A 17,837-nucleotide genomic window follows, 5' to 3' on the forward strand; every position below is an offset into this window, starting at 1 on the left:
GGAATGCAATAAATGCTAATTATTACTTCTATTATTTTATTGGAAACAAAAAATTGAAAGCATTTATCTACTACTGATCATGGAGAAATACTGGCATTTAAAAAATAATGTGGGTCTTTATTTCAGTGGCAAACAAGGCATAATTACAATGTACTTGTTTTACTTATAAAGTGGTGTGACTTTTTAACTTTGGTAAACACATTGAATAAAATAGAATAAATATTTTACTTTAATAAAAAATAAAATATTAGTATTGAACCCATAGAAGTAAATACTAGCAGCACCTAGAGGTCTAATTTCAGGTTATGCAAAATCACAAATGAGAAGACCACTATGTTTCACTTAGATTCTTCACCTAAAGCCTTTCCACACAGTAACTCACTCAAGGAAGCATGGGTTTAATTAATTTAATATGCAACCACTAGGGAGTTCTAAGAAATGTATTTTAAGAGTTGTTTGGTGCATTTTGGGTCCTCTGATGCTGTTCAACCAGGAAGTTTGCTACTAGTCCATGGGTTTTCAAATTAATTCTATAAATGGATAGGTAGCAAGTATTTGGGATTGTGTGGATCATACAGTCTGTCGCAACTACTTAACTTTGCTATTATAGCAAACTGTTACTTTATATAAACACATAGATTTGGCCATGTTCCAATAAAACTTCATTTGGGGGCATTGAAATTTTGAATTTCATATAATTTTCAAATATCACAGAATATGATTCTTCTTTTGGTTTGTTTTTAATCCTTTAAACATACTCAACTAATTCTTAGCTGGTGAATTATAATGAAATAGGCAACTTGTGGGCCAGATTTGGTCCAGGGGCCATAGATTGCTAAACTGTGGGTTAGATGAGCAAATATGTTAAGTAACCACAAGACTTTATATAAAAGAAATAGCACAATTTTCTTCCTCAGATGTCAGCCTTTTCCTGTATCCCTATAATTTTGAAACTTAAGGAACTGCTTCCTGTATCTAGTTAGACAGCAATTAATCTTACTAAAGTTAGCCTTTCATATATAAAGTGGTGTGAAATTTTGGGACACAAACACATGTGTGCCAAAACTTCAGTTTCAGGAGAAATATATTCTCTATGACTGAACTTTCTTCATATTTTAAAATCCTTTCCATAGAACTCTTTACACTTCCTTTATCTTGAGTAGTTCAAGACTTTCACTCTTCCCCTTGTCCCAGGTTATATCTAAATTGTGGAGGATAACATAGCATCAAAATAGAGCGCTGTGGGCCTTGTGTGGCACTGCTCCATGCTTGCATCTGCTGAAATGTCTCCTCTAGTCCACAGTCATTGTTGACTCACCATGATGATGTGGTGGACTTCAGTTCCCTGTTTCATCTTTGGTGATGTTGTGTTTGTTTCTACAGACCTGTTGTCTGTACTATGAGGCCTCTCCAAGCTCACCAACTCTTTCTTATCTAAATTCCACTCTGTTTGGGGGGTTTGTGAATATTTACTTGCTCTATTATACCCCACTGGGATTATGAGAAACTCTCTAGCACTGTCATGCATGCAGCCATCTTTATGCTGAAGCTTGCACACTAGTGGGTGGAGTCTTGCAGGGCTGCCATCTCCAGGGATCACGAGGGGTCCTCGACTTTTGGACCTTAAACCTGGAAAGGGATCTGCTGCCCACTCTAACCTCTTCTCAGAGCCCACAGCACCCCCTCACACATGAGGAAAACATGACTGTTTTCCTCACTGATGCTTCACTTTCTGTTCAGAGGATTTTTTTTTTCATCACTGGAATAGTAAAAACTTGCTCTTATATTTTGTAAATTCTTCCAAATATGTTCTTTTGACATTAATTTTATGCTTTGATTTCCTCAGCATCTAGCCTTCTGAGATTTGAAAACTTTATCTTTAACATAATTGTCCCATTGTGTGTTTCCAATATCAATTTTGAAAGGCAGAAACAAAACAGGCTCTATTTTTTTCTTCCTCTCCACACAATGTTTTAAAAATTCTATCCTGGAGCTAGACTGGGCCTTCTCTTATTTGTGAATGGATTAAAAAGTAATGGGACCACAAATAATCCCTCAGCTAAGTATATTACCTTAACATAGCACAGCTGTATCTGCCCCTGTACCTTGTTGAATGGTTGTACACTCAGCTTATGGTGAGTTGAAGCCCACTTTAAATTCCACAAGAAAATGCCTTGGAAATATTTTACTTAAGAGTACAGAATTTAAGGGTGGGCACAGTGGCTCACACCTGTAATCCCAGCACTTTGGGAGGCTGAGGCAGGCAGATCACCTGAGATCAGGGGTTTGAAACCAGCCTGGCCAATATGGTGAAACCCCATCTTTACTAAAAATACAAAAATGGTGGGTGCCTGTAATTACAGCTACTCGAGAGGCTTAGGCAGGAGAATCGCTTGAACCCAGGAGGCAGTGGTTGCAGTGAGCCAAGATCGCATCCTTGTTCTCCATCCAGCCTGGGCGATAGAGCGAGACTCCTTATCGGAAAAAAAATAAAAGAGTACAGAATTTAATGTTAAATCCCAAAACAAAAGAATATATGTAGAATGTGTTATATTCCCTGCCATATCTCCCAAAGAGGCAGATAGCCAAAAATTCTCATGGCTTTTCTTCAATTTTTTGTCTTTGGAAGTTAACATATCCTGTAACTGGGCTTAGTTTATATATGCCAATATCAATTTCTATTTTGTCTTCTACAGTCATTTAGTAGGTCCTCAGTTCTGTGACTAAAAGCAAAAGAATGAGGTTCCATAGGTATGAGGCCCCACCTGATAAAATGCTGCTAAAATTAAGAACAGAAAAACCGAAAACATTGTCCACTAAGCAAGACATATGATGTTTTTGTTCAATTATTTGAAGGTCTGGAAACTTATTTCATGTTTAAGCTATGAAGGAAAAGTGACATATAGAAGAAAGAGAATTTTAATACCAAACTTTCCTGTAATTCAGTTGTTCAGAGCAATATCAAAAGCACTATATTTGTTCTCAAATATGATTTGACTGAAATGACAAAACTTTGTCATTCAGAGATCTCACATTTCTCTTTGAGTTTCAGAATGTGAAGACAAAAAATTGCTAACCTGCTATCTGTTTTCAAGTCAAAACTGATTATCCCAAGTCATTGCCAGTCTCAATAAGAATGCTTAATATGTTTTAAAAATTCTTTTTATGCTTTCGAAATATGCAGGGTAATTTTATTTTTAATCCTTCTGTATTTACTCTTGTCAGTCATTCTGAATGTGGGTGATAAGTTTGTTTTGTACACATTTTACTTATAGCATAAAAAGTAAATCAAAGACATCAGTTTCATAAACATTTCCTATTATCTTTGTGTGTGGTTTTTTTTTTTGTTTTTTGTTTTTTTTTTTTTTTGAGACAGAATCTTACTCTGTTGCCAGGCTAGAGTGCAGTGGCTTGATCTCGGCTCACTGCAAGCTCCACCTCCCGGGTTCAAATGATTCTCCTGCCTCAGCCTCCTGAGTATCTGTGATTACGGGTGCCCACCACCATGCCTGACTAATTTTTTGTATTTTTAGTAGAGACAGGGTTTCACTGTGTTAGCCAGGATGGTCTCGATCTCCTGACCTTGTGATCCACCTGCCTCGGCCTCCCAAAGTGCTGCGATTATCTTATATTAACAATTCCAGAAAGTCCTGCAATTCATGACACTTGGTGAAAATGGATTAGAGCTTTCCAAAGGTTTGTTTTTTACAAAGTCAACTTTAATTTTATGAAACTGCTTCTAATTTGAAGAATTATTTATCTTTTACCCAACATCTAAGTCCTCTGTCCAATTAATGAGACTCTGGCCACCCGTGACAAAGTTTACTCATTTGTTATCTTACTTGCAAAAGTGATGTTGATGGAATGCGTGATAAGCTCTGGTTTCTTCAAGTAATACTCAATCTCTAACCTCTTCCAGAATAAAAGCTTAGAAAATTTTCTGTTATCCCTCACAACTGATTGATTGGGGATGACATGTCAGGCTTTGGGCTGGAGATTCAGTGATTGCCTCTTGCCTAGGAGGTTTAAATTTTCATGTCTCTCTCTGAGCTGCAGCTAACATGTAACAAATTTGCCTGGTTAGCTGACATTACCTCAGTATTGTCTACAACTTTGGGCATCCTACATGACTTGCCCGTCCTGTAGTAAGGATAGGCATAGCCAGGCCTGGTATGTGAAGCTGTTGACAGAAGAATAGTTCTCCATGCTGCAGAAGCCAGAGCAAAAAAGCTAATCATGTATGGCAGTGAGGATGAAGTAACCTGCCTTCCCTCCTAAATAAACAGATGGAAAGAGTTTGCAGTTCATTTCTTTCCAAGGTAACAAATTACTTTATTTCTGTGTTTCACAGTAACAGAATCAAAAGTTCTTCTCTTTGGGGAAATTTTATTTTTCTTTAATTATTCCATGCAAACAACAAGAGACCTGAGTCTTCTGGGGATAGATGCAGAGAAGTCAAAGTTAATTAGTTTTTCTTACGATACACTGCATTTGGGTAAAATATCACTGTGGGGGCACAATGACAGATTACTTGATCAAGTGCTGAGTGACTAGAAAGGCAGAATTTTATCAGAAGAATCTACATAGAAATAATATTTCACCTTCCTTGAAAGTCAGCATCGTTTGGTACTCTCCTTGGATTTCTCGGTTCATGTACTTTCTTTCATCTACACTTTGTCTTTCCTTTAAGATGTCAGACAGCATGAGAAAGTGATGGAGTGGCCTGCAAGTCCCCAGTGAACTCAAGAACCATGTTTCTATTTAACCATAACATAAAAATCACAAATCAAATGCAGTTTCTTTTTCTCTTATGATTGTCAAAGTTGTACATTCTGAAAAACTTCAAGGCGAAACAAAGAAATCTACTTCAATGATTCTCTGTCATTTCATAGGTAGGTTTTTAAATCAGGCTGTGAGCATTACACAAATACATCTATGGCTCAAAAATCAGCCTTCGAATGCCTGATTAAGGCCTGATTATATGAAAGCATGCCAAGTACATGATTTACATTATTAAAATATAAGGCTTCAGCATTGAGTATGATTCCCAAGTGATCCTATTATTAATTTATTAAGCATGTATCTTGTAATGAACTCAAGATATCTGTCTCACAAAAGAATAGCATTATCATGTACTAATGAAATAGGCAAAGTATGAACCTCACATATTGAAGGCAAGTTACACATTGATGTCTTCAAGTCAAGGTCTAAGCAAGGTTGTTCTGTAATTCAGGAGAAATTCTGGAAATAATCACCACAAAAATGTCTCTGTTAGTTTAAAACATTCATTAATAATTTAAACACAGGCAAATAGCTAAAAACAGAGACTTCCTTGAATAAGTTTACATCTCAATTTTACTCATCCATTTATTTCTTGTGAAATGATAAATAATAAACAAAGACAAAGAAAATAAGAGCCCTATCTAAAGCTTTCCTAATCAAAGGCAATTTTTTCTTTCTTGGATCTATTTTGTATACTCATTTCACATAGTAAACATATGACTGTCTGTGATGGTTAACATGAGGTGTCAACTTGATTGGGGTGAGGGATGCATAGGTGGCTGGTAAAGAACTGGGTGTGTCTGTGAGGCTGTTGCCAGAGGAGACTGACATTTGAGTCTGTGGACTGGGAGAGAAATACCCAACCTCAGATCACCTTCCAAAGGCTGCCAGTGCAGCTACAACAAAACAGAGGGAAGAAGAGGGATAAGTGTGGCTCTTTCTGGCTCTCTGTCTTCTTCCCATACTGGATGCTTGCTTCCACTCCTCTTGCCCTTAGACATCAGACTCCAGGTTCTTCTGTCTTTGGACTCTGGGACTTGCACCAATGGCTTCCAGGAGTCTCTTGGGCCTTTGGCCACAGACTGAAGGCTGCACTGTCAGCTTCACAGGGAACTGTCAACTTCCCTGGTGTTGAAGCTTTCAGACTTGGACTAAGCCACTACCAACTTCTCTCTCCCTCAGCTTGCAGACAGCCTATTGTGGGACTTTGCCTTGTAATCATGTGAATCAATTCCTCCTAATAAACTCCCTTTTATGTGGACATATATCCTATTTGTTCTGACCCCCCCGTGAAGAACCCTGACAAATACACCATCCAGACTCTTCACTGCAGGAAAATTACCTTCTTCAACAGGGGAATTTTAAACCTGAGGACTTTCCCCCAAATATGATAGACAAAGTGTGAGACTGTTGACAACCTGATGTACTGATATGAATTCCTGTGGTACCCTGGAGCAACCTTGACTTCTGCTTCCAATTTTGGAATAAAATACTAGATTCTGTATTTTTTAAGATGAGAATTAATTCACTATTATGAAATACTTGACATTGCCATCTCAGGCCCATTTTTGAACTCTTGGAAATCATTCAAATAAGACTTTCTTTGAGGAACTAATGGTGCAATGGTACGTAATAGTGGAAATGATAGTATTGATCTGTTTAGAAAATATAGGGCTAATTTTCTTTGGTTGTTGGTTCCCACAAATGAACAAATCTAACAGTTTAAAAACCCATGCCTGTTTTGAATCAAATCTAAGGAAAGGCAAAGCAAAGATGGCAGAATAGAAGCCTACACCACTCATCCTTGCCACTGGGAGACCAAATTTTAACAACCGACTATACACAGAAAAGCACTGTCACAAGAAACAAAAATCAGGTGAGCAATCACAGTACCTAGTTTTAACTTCACATTGTGGAAAGAAGCATTCAGAAAAACAGGAGAGACAGTCTTGAAGCACCAACATATGCCTTCCTAATCTCTTGGCAGTGGGCCTGCAGCGTGGAGAGAGAATCTGTGCCCTTTGGGGTGAGAGAGTACAGGCGCTGGGGGATTTTACACTGAACTCAGTGCTGCCATGTTATAGTGGAGAATAAAGCTATGCTGTGCTCAGCCAGTACCTGCACATGGAGGGATCATTTGGACCAACCCTAGCCAGAAGTAAATTGCTCATCCCAGTGGTCGAAACCTGAGTTTCACGGGAGGCCTTGTCATTGTGGGCTGAAGTGCTCTGGGGTCCTAGGTAAACTTGAAAGGCAGTCTAGGATAAAAGGACTGTAATTCCTAGGCAACTCCTAGTGCTAGACTGGGCTTAGAGCTAGTGAACTAGAGTAGCACATGACCTAGGGAGACACCAGCTGGCATGGCTAAGGGAGGGCTTGTGTCATTCCTCCCCCAACCCCAGGCAGTGCAGCATGTAGCAACAAAAGTGAATTTATTCTATCTGCTTAAGGAGGGAAGAGTGAAGAATAGAGAAATTTTGTCTTGCCTGTTGGATACCCGCTCAGCCACAGTAGAATAGGGCACTGGACATAGTCATGAGGACCCCATTCCAGTCCATAGCTCCTGAATGGCATTTCTAGACACACCCTGGGCCAAAAGGGAATCCACTGCCTTGAAGAGAAAGACCTGGTACTGGCAGAATAGATGAAGTGCTTACTAAAGGGCTCATAGGCCTTGGATAACCACCAGCAATAGCCAGGGAGCATGCCTTGAGCCTCAAGTTCTGAGATATACTGGCTTCAAGGGAGCCCCAGCACATTCCCAGCTCTGGTGGCTATGGCAAAAGACTTCTTCTGTTTGAGAAAAGCAGAAGGAAAAGTAAAGGGGACTTCGTTTTCCATCCTAGGTACCAGCACAGCCATAGTAGGGTAGAGGAACAACCAGGCTCTTGGGGGCACTGTGTACAGACTAGGAGCTTGGATACATTACTGGATCTTTTCTGGGTCGGAGGGCATCCCACTACCTTGAAGGGTGAGTCCAAGGTCTCTCAACATTCACCACAAGCTGACAGAGGAGCTCTTGGCCTTTAAGCAAACATTGGTGATGGCCTGCCAGAACCCCCCACCCCCATGCACTGGGGATGGTTGTGACCACAGGACGATGCCCTTCTGCCTGTGGAATGAAGATGGAAGAGCAGGAAGTACTTTATATTGTGGTTTCCATGCCATCTTAGCCTCAGTAGAACAGAACATCAGGTAAATTGCTAAGGGTTTTGACTTGAATGTCCAGCTCCCAGACAGCATTTCTGGACATGCCTAAAGTGCCTGGAGGAGCCTGCCACCCTGAAGGGGAGGGCCTTGGACAAGGCCCAGTGCTGTGCTGGCTTCAGGTCTGATCCAGTGAAGTTCCAGTGGTGGGGACCACACAGGGGTGATTGCATCACTACACCCCCAGTGCCAGGTGGCTCAGCACGCAGAGACTCTGTATGTTTGGGAGAAAGTAAAGGAGAAGAACAAGAATCTCTGTCTGGTAATCCAGAGAATTTTCTTGGATCTTATCCAAGACCACCAAATGGTATCTCTATGAGTCTGCAAAAAACACAGTGTTCTTGGGCTTGGGGCCCAAGTCCCTTCAATACCTGGAAAGCCTTCCCAAGAAGGACAGGCACAAACAAGCCCAGACTGTGAAGACTGCAGTAAATACCTAACTCTTAAATGCCCAGACACCAAAGAACATCTACAACCATCAACACCATCCAGGAAAACATGACCTCACTCAACGAACTAAATATGGCACTGAGAGGCCAATCTTGGAGAAACATAATTTGTTTAGACCATTTGGAGAGAGAATTCAAAATAGCGTTTTGAGGAAACTGAAAGAAATTCAAGATAACACAGAGAAAACAATTCAGAATTCTATCAGATAAACTTAACAAAGTGACTGAAAGAATTCAGAACTATCAAGCAGAGATTCTAGAGTTGAAAAATGCAAGTGCCATGCTGAAGAATACATCAAAGTCTTTTAGTAGCAGAATTGATTCAGCAGAAGAAAGAATTAGTGACCTTGAACACAGGATATTTGGGAATACACAGTCAGAGGAGACAAAAAAAAAAAAAAAAAAGAAAGAAAGAAAAAACCAAAAACAATGAAGCACACCTGCAGGACCTAGAAAATAGCCTCAAAAGGGCAATTCTAAGAGTTTTTGACCTTAAAGAGAAGAAAGAGAAAGATATAAGGGTAAAAAGATTATTCAAAGGGATAATGTCAGAGAACTTCCCAAACCTACAAAAAGATACCAACTTCAAATAGAAGAAGGTTTCAAAACACCACACAGATTTAAGACAAAGAAGACTACCTCAAGGCATTTAATAATCAAACTCCCAAAAGTCAAGGATAAAGAAGGATTTTTAAAGCAGGAGGAAAAAAGAAACAACATACAACAGAGTTCTAATACATATGGCCACAGAGTTTTCAGTAGAAATCTTACAGGTCAAGAGAGGGTGGCATGATGTATTTAAATTGCCGAAAAAAAGAAACTTTTCCCTACAATAGTATATCTGGTGAAAATATCCTTTAAGCATGAAAGAAATAAAGATCTCAGACAAACAAAACATGGATTTCATCAACACCAGACATGTTCTACAAAAAATGCTAAATGGAGTTCTTCAATCTGAAAGAAAAAGTTGAACAATAAGAAATTATATGAAGGTACAAAACTTACTGGAAATAGTAAGCACACAGGAAACAAGAATAGTGTAACACTGTAATTTCAGTATGTAAACGTCTCAATGTAAGTAGAAAGACTAAATGATGAACCAATCAAAAATAATAACTACAACAACTTTTGAAGAGATAGACAGTACGATAAGACACAAGGAGAAACAACAAACAGTTAAAAAGTGGGGGAGATGGAGTCAAAATGTAGAGTTTTTATTACACAAAAAATAAAAAGCAAGAAATTAAAGCCTACCACCAGAGAAAATCGCCTTTACTAAAAGGAAGCTAGGAAGTAGGAAGGAAGAAAAGAAGAGAGAGAAGACCACAAAACAACCAGAAAACGAATAACAAAATAACAGGAGTAAGTCCCTGTCTTTCAATAATAATGTTGAATGTAAATGGTCTAAAATCTCCAATCAAAAGACATAGAGTGGCTGAATAGATGCATAAACATGATTCAATGATTTATTGCTTACAAGAAACACACTTCACCTATAAAGAGGCACATAAACTAAAAATAAAGGCATGGAAAAAGACATTCCAGGCCAATACAAACAAAGAGCAGGTACAGCTATACTTACATCAGACAAAATAGATTTTAAGACCAAAACTGTAAGAGACAAAGTAGGTCATTATATAATGATAAAGGGGTCAAAATTAAGCAAAGGGACATAATAATTTTAAATATATATGCACCCAACAATTGAGCATCCAGACATATAAAACAAATATTGTTAGAGCTAAAGAGAGAAATAGATTCCAATACAATAATAGTTGGAGACTTCAATACCCGACTTTCAGTATCAGACAGATCTCCCAGACAGAAAATCAACAAAGAAACATCAGACTTAATCTGCACTATAAAACAAATGAACCTAATAGAAATGTACAGTACACTTCATCTAACAGCTTCAGAATACACATTTTCTCCTTAGTACATGGATCATTGTCAAGGACAGATCACATGTTAGGTCACAAAACAAGTCTTAAAACATTCAAAAAAAAAAAAAAAAAAGAAAATGGAAATAACATCAAATATCTTTTCTGACCACAAGAGAATAAAACTAGAAATCAGTGACAAGAGGAACTTCGGAAACTATACAAACACACAAAAATTAAGCAGTTTGCTCATGAATGAGCAAACAGTAGGTGAATGAAGAAATTAAGAAGGAAATTGAAACATTCTTGAAACAAATGATAATGGAAATACAACATACCAAAACCTCTGGGATACAGCAAAAGCGGTATTAAGAGGAAAGTTTATAGTGATTGAGTGGCTTCATCCAGAATGGTTGGTGAAGAAACATTAACCACAGTAGATCCTGCAGGGCCAAATGACATCTCTAAAAATGGGAATTAAGAGCCCGTCTGAAAGTGGGAACATCAGCCCTTTTTTCTTACTAATAAAATTTCAAAATATCAGCTGTCAATAAGGTCTATGTCCCCCAAGGAAAGAAAGAGTAGGCTTCTTCTTTTAATAATCACAGAAAAAAACAGCCTTTAAATGCTGACATATAAGGACCCCTGAAATAAAGAAAAAAAAAATGCCTTCACATTAAGATCTTACAGTGAAGCCCCAAGTGAAAATAATCACCACCTCCAAATACTCCAAATACGGAACTTCCACTAGGTTCTTAATGCTTTACTTTTAAATATGAACGAGCAAACAGAGCTAACCATATATTCTAGGAGAGCCTCCACTGATACAAAGAGATCAAAACAAATGAATAGAAGAGGAAATCTGGGATAAATAAGGAAAACTTGAATTACTATCCCCGTGCACATAAAATAATGTATTTTATCCATAAATCAAGATCTGAAGCCATGAAAATAAAAAATAACCAATAAAAACACTTTGAAAATTAAAATTGAGTCCCAGAAATTTTGGAAAATAATGTCAGATATTCCCCCAGAAAGAGAAATGGAAAAGAAAAAGAGGCAGAAAACAGATGAGAGAATGTAAGAACACTAAAAGATCAGACCATGTATAGATAGATAGATAGGTAGGTAGGTACATAGATAGATAGATTATATATATATATATATATTTTTTTTTTTTCTATATTATATTTTGACATCTTAAAAAAACCTTGCCCCCCTCCAAAGAAAACCCCAACCTTTCTGCCTGGGAGATACTGCCTTTCCTGGGGCTAGCCAATTAGAGACAGCAAAGGGCTCAACCAGGAACATGTCTTTGTTATGCAGACTAACCAATCCAGAGCCACACCTCCTCTATTTGGCCTGAGACCCTCAGAAGTCAATATTCCTCCCCTTTAATAATCCCAGGAACAGATACCAGGCAACTAGGACCACCTCTATAGTTTAGAGATCACAGAAATGATTCATACTATAGGTATGGAACTGAACTGGGATTCATTCGCCCAGCACAGTAAGACCAGATAGTCACACTGAGGTTTGCAGCCAGATAAAGGAAAATGCTTCTTTGTAGGGTGCCTAACAAGGAGGATCTAGCAGCTAATGGTTAAGTCCTGGCTTCTCTGATGGCTTAAGGTAAGGGTTTTTAAAGGCAAGGGTAAGTTTCAGAAAGCAGAAGTTACAAGCACAATTGTAAATCAAAACATGGAAGTTACACATTGGTTTTGGCCTAAAAGAGTGGAATATCTTGAAGCTGGGGCTTACAGGTCGTAGGTAGATTCAAATATTTTCTGATTTTCAATTTGTTAAGGAAGAAAAGCTTTGTTTAAAAATTTAGGGTCAACAGAAATGGATGTTAGCCTGGCTCATGGGTGTGACTTTCTCTAGGCACCTCAGGAGGAAATTTAAAATAAAGAATGTTGATCAGAGTTCAGTCCCCCATTCCCCCTTAACTAGGACCATGTGCCATTAGATCTGTTTAACGGAGGTTGGGGTTTCTGAAAACAACTCAGAGACATACTTGAAGATGTTATCTTTACTCTATATAGGGAAACCAAACATCTGCTGATTTTGTTAGCAGTGGCGAATCCTTACAGGTATGCAGCATCCTGATTTCTTGCCTCCTCAGAAGAAAGAATTCAACCAAGGGGCATAAGGCAGAATGAGAGACTGAGGCAAGTTTTAGAGCAGGAGTAAACATTTATTAAAAAGTTTTAGTGGAACGAAAGGAAGGGACGTATACTTGGAAGTGGGTCAAGCAGGCGACTTAAGAGATTCAAGTGCGCTGTTTGACCTTTGGCTTTATGCATTGGTGTGCTTCTGGGGTCTTGCATTACTTCTTCCCTGATTCTTCCCTTGAGGTGGGCTGTCGCATGAACAGTGGCCTACCAGCACTTGGGAGGGGTTGTATGCACAGTGTGTTTACTGGACTTTTACGCATGCTCACTTGAGTTGTTTTTCCTTTACCAGTCAAGTATTCCTGGAGGAAGGCCATATACCAGATAAACTCTGCCATTTTACATCTTAGTGTGCATGCTTGAGCCCAATCACCCAACTCCACTCAAAAATCACCAGTTTCAGGTTTTTTTTTTTTAATATACTGGGAGACTGCCTTTCCCTGGTGCTGGCTGCAACCAATTACTATTTTAGAGAGACAATTTTAGAGAGACAATTTAACAACTGTCTGATCATTACCTGATGGTTGCCTGACATTCCTATTCCTATTGGTGGGGGCAAGATGGGGGGAGTCAGAGCCTCTCCCCTGTCCTGCTTATGTCTGACTATCTACGCTAACAATTCTAGCTTCCTTGGCTACTGTTTTAGGCTACTATTATCTTCTAGTTTATCAAGTTGCTTATTTGCTTCTCAGGGCTAGCTAGGTGCCTAGAATTTTCCTTGAAAGAACTCACGATTTTCTTTTATTTCCATGCTTTGTGGCGGGGAGGGGAGCTGCATTCCCTTAAGTAGGGTTCCCTGCATTATCTCACTATCCAATCCTAAATTGCTCACCCTGCCTTGCATTTCCCCATGAAACCATAATAAAGACTCGGGCCTAAACCTCCCCCTTGTTCCTGTCTTCTTCCATCTGGCTGCACTGGTGTATTTCTCATGTTGCGCCTCTTGTATTTGAGACCTCTAGGTATAATAAACTTTGTTTTCCTGAACCTCTTCTCTGTCTTCTCTTGACTGACCATCTCATAAAACAACACAAAACACCAAGAAATCTAATGGTGTGATAAAAATTTTAGTAAGGAAGATCAAAGAAAACAGATGAGAAAAAATTATTCAAACAGGAAATAGAAAAATACTTTCAGAAATGAAGGGCTCGACTTTTCAGATTAAAGGGTCCGTGGAAAGCCTCATTATGTAAATAAATAAATAATAAGTGACACCAAAGCACATAATTGTGAAATTTTAGAATACAGACTAAAGTATCTACTGAACATTTCCAAAGTAAACAGTCAGGTAAGCATACAAAGAATAGGGAATTATAATGTCATTAATGGCATCATTGAGAAGACAGAAGAGAGTGAGTTATGATGTCATAATTTGGAGAGAAAAGTATTTTCATCTTATAATTCTTTACCCAGCCAAACTCTCGATCAAGTATAAGAATAGAACAATTGCATGCAAGGATTAAACCTCCCATTGAATGTTAGCATAGGAAATTATTGAAGGATTGACTCCAGCAAAATGATAAAGTTCACAAAGATGGAAGAAGATAGGTTATCAGGATAACAAGAGATTCCAAACCACAAAGTGGTAAACTAAAACTAAGATGAAGACTGTAGGCAATTCTAGAATGACAGCTGAACAACAGGGTCAGGAAATACTCTGTTCACATTGGAGCAGGAAGATAAGACTTTGGGGAGCAAATCGTAGGGAAATGAAAAAGAAAAAAAGCAATGGTAGATCGTTGATTTATGTGAGCATTCAGATGATGATGTGGATAGGTGCTTGACAGATACATTGGAGAAATTAACAAATTGGTAGAAGTATATTTTTATAAGTAAGAAAATTGAAAAAGCAATAAGTAATTTACTCCAGCAAAAATTCAAGTATTGAACAAAAAGGGAAACACAGTCATAGTGCACTGCTTGTCTCTGTAGTGTATGGTCTTAAGATAGTCACAATAATGTTAGTAATAATTATTTAGTTAATGATATGCTTAATATTACTCAGTTGGAGGAAGATATCAGGGAAAATAGTGGTTGATGGTTTAAGAAAGCTAAACCCTCATTTAATTTCTCAGGGAGAGTATTTTTTTATTTATCAACTGAAAAAACAATATTTATCCATTAAAGAAACATATATTGAACAGTTACTACACAGTCTCTCTTCTAGGAATAAAATATGCAGAAAGGAACAAAATAGGCAAATAGCCTGCCCTCAGGAAACTTACATCCTAGTTTAAAAAGAAAAATATGTAGAGTGTAAAAATATAGTAAAATATGTGGAATGTTGGCAATAAGTGCTATAGAGAAAGATAAACCAATAGAGTAGGATTGGGAATTTGTGGGGACAAAGCAGGTAATTTTAAGTATGGTGGTCAGGGAAAGCCTCACGGAGAAGACAACATTTCAGTAAACATCTGAGGATCTGAGGGAGCTAGTGATGAGGATAACTGAGAGAGGAGTGATCAGGCTTAGAAAATGTCAGAAAGGTAGGCTCTGAGATAGGAAGCATACCAGGCATCATTAATGGAAGAGTAAAAGGGGCTAATTTGACTTGTGCACTGAATGTAAAGACTTTGAATTTTACTCTGAACAGAGAAAAATGAGCTGAGTTACAAATCCGTTCTCGGCCGAGCGTGGTGGCTCACGCCTGTAATCCCAGCACTCTGGGAAGCTGAGGTGGGAGGATCATGAGGTCAGGAGACCGAGACCGTCCTGGCTAACATGGAGAAATCCTATCTCTACTAATAATACAAAAAATTAGCTGGGTGTGGTGGCGGGTGCCTGTAGTCCCAGCTACTCGGGAGGCTGAGGCAGGAGAATGGCATGAACCCAGGAGGCAGAGCTTGAAGTGAGCCAAGATCGTGTCACTGCACTCCAGCCTGGGCGACAGAGTGAGACTCCGTCTCAAAAAAATAAATAAATAAAAGCAAATCCATTCTGGCTGCTATGTTGAGAATAGACTGAAGAGGAAGAAGGTGGAAGTTGAAAGATTAGTTGGAAAGTTATCTAATCCATGTGGCAGAGGACAGTGACTTGGATCTAAGGAGGAGTAGTAGTGAGCTTGAAAGGAACTGCACAGATTATAGATATATTTTTTGGGATAGATCTACATGGATTTGCTAATACATTAAATATAGTATGTGAGAGAAAGAGGAGTGAAGGGCTCAGATTTTTGTCGTGAGGAACTTGGAAGGATGTGGTGGTTGTCAACTGAGAGTGTTTTTTTAAAGCAGGTTGTTTCTGTTGTGGTTTTGTTGGTGGTGGTAGGGAACAGCTATACTCAGTATTTTACATATTAAATTTCAGATGCCTTTAGATATATCCAAGCCTGGATATATACATTTAAGTGCAAAGGTCTAAGCTTGAGATGTGAATTCGGAAGAGAATATAGTATGCAAAGCCATGAGACTGGTTATAATGACTAGGGTGTAGATAAAGAGATCTAAGGACTGAGAAGAATCTCAAAGATGCCTTAATATTAAGATACCAAAAAGCAAAAGTGGAACAAGTAGACTAAAAAAGTGGAGGATCATGATTTGCAATGGTCCGATGATCTCCTGTACCACCCAGAAGCCAAATAAATTATAAATCAACATCTTGGAGGAATTGCTGAGTAGCACAGTTGGAGTCAACACGTTAGGAAGGAGAGGAGCTGTCCTGGATGCAACTAAAACATGAAAATAGGAGTCGTTTTGCTCACATCACCCTCAGTGACTCACTGGGGAGGAATTTATGTATCCATCTGTACAACTTTAAGCTCCATGGGTTTAGAAGTTTTTGTTCCCTACTCTTACCAGGAGGCAAAATAAAAGTCCCAATAAAAATCAAAGCTATAAGCCAGGCGCAGTGGTTCACGACTGTAATCCCAGCACTTTGGGAGGCCGAGATGGGTGGATCACGAGGTCAGGAGATCGAGATCATCCTGGCTGGCACAGTGAAACCCTGTCTCTACTAAACAAAATACAAAAATTAGCCGGGTGTGGTGGCAGGCACCTGTAGTCCCAGCTGCTCAGGAAACTGAGGCAGGAGAATGGCATGAACCCGGGAGACAGAGCTTGCAGTGAGCCCAGATCACGCTACTGCACTCCAGCCTGGGTTACAGAGCGAGACTGTCTCAAAAAAACAAACAAACAAACAAACAAACAAAAAAAACAACAACAACAACAACAAAAATCAAAACTATAGTTTTAACTTTGGGTCACTGTGCCAACAGATAATGAAAGGATTCATCGTGACATCAAGCAGCTTGAAAATCAGGAGAGTATGGTGTTATAATTCCGTTGAAGGCAGTGGTCCAATAAGGAGGAAGTTACCAATTATGAAATGCTTACTTAACATCAGAGAATATGGACTGAAAGTTGACCTTGGACTTAGTGAAATGGAAGAAACTGGGGACCTCGATAGAAGTAATTTCAATGGAGTGTTAGAGAGGAAACATAGTTGAAGTGGGTTCATGAAATGGTGAGAGAAAGGAAGAATCCAACAATGAATGTGCACAACATTTTAGAAGAGTGCTGAAGAGAGTAAATAAATAGGTTTCTAGAGGGAAGCAATGAGGCTCTGGTGGGAGAGAGGGAATCAAAATGGTAAAAGAATGTGAAAGAGATAGATCATGTAAAAATGGGAAAAAATGATGAGAGAGAAAGAAGAGATTACCTGGAGCAGTGTTTTTAGGTAGGCAAGAAGCAATGGGACGTCCTGTGCCAATGCAAAGTTTGACCTTAGGAGCACAGATAGTTCATCCACAGTAACAGGAGGAAAGGCAGAGAAATATGAGCACAGATAAAAGGCAGTGACATACATTTGGTGAGAATTTAAGCTAGTTCTGCTCTAAATTTTCAGTGAAATAGAAGGTAAGGTCATCAACAAAGAATGAGAGTGGATTGGGGTTGTTTGGGTTTGAAGACAGCCAGCACTCAGGCCAAGGACATTGGAGGCATTTTTGACTCCTCTTCACACAGATTTTCAGTTCTTCATGAAATTCTGAGCCAAAATACACTTAAAATCCAACCATTTTTTTACCCACATATACCACGACCTCACTGGTTCAAGCTACATCATTCTTCTCCTGGATTATTCCAATAGCCTCCTACTTGGTGTCCTTGCTTTCACAATTGGTCCCTCTATTGCTTATTGATAAAACCAACCAAATAGAGCATTTAAGCATATGTCAGATCAAATCATTCCTGTGTTCAAAGCCTCCAATGCCTTCCCTTCATATTCAGAGCATGAACCAAATCTTTGCAATGGGCTTACAGGGACCTCCATGGTTTCAGCCCCTGCTCCCTGTAAGACATCACCCCTGATTACTGTCCCCCTTGCTGACTGGACACTTAATGTTTTGG

This window comes from Macaca fascicularis, chromosome 5 (genome assembly GCF_037993035.2).
Source record: "Macaca fascicularis isolate 582-1 chromosome 5, T2T-MFA8v1.1".
Classification (NCBI taxonomy): domain Eukaryota; kingdom Metazoa; phylum Chordata; class Mammalia; order Primates; family Cercopithecidae; genus Macaca; species Macaca fascicularis.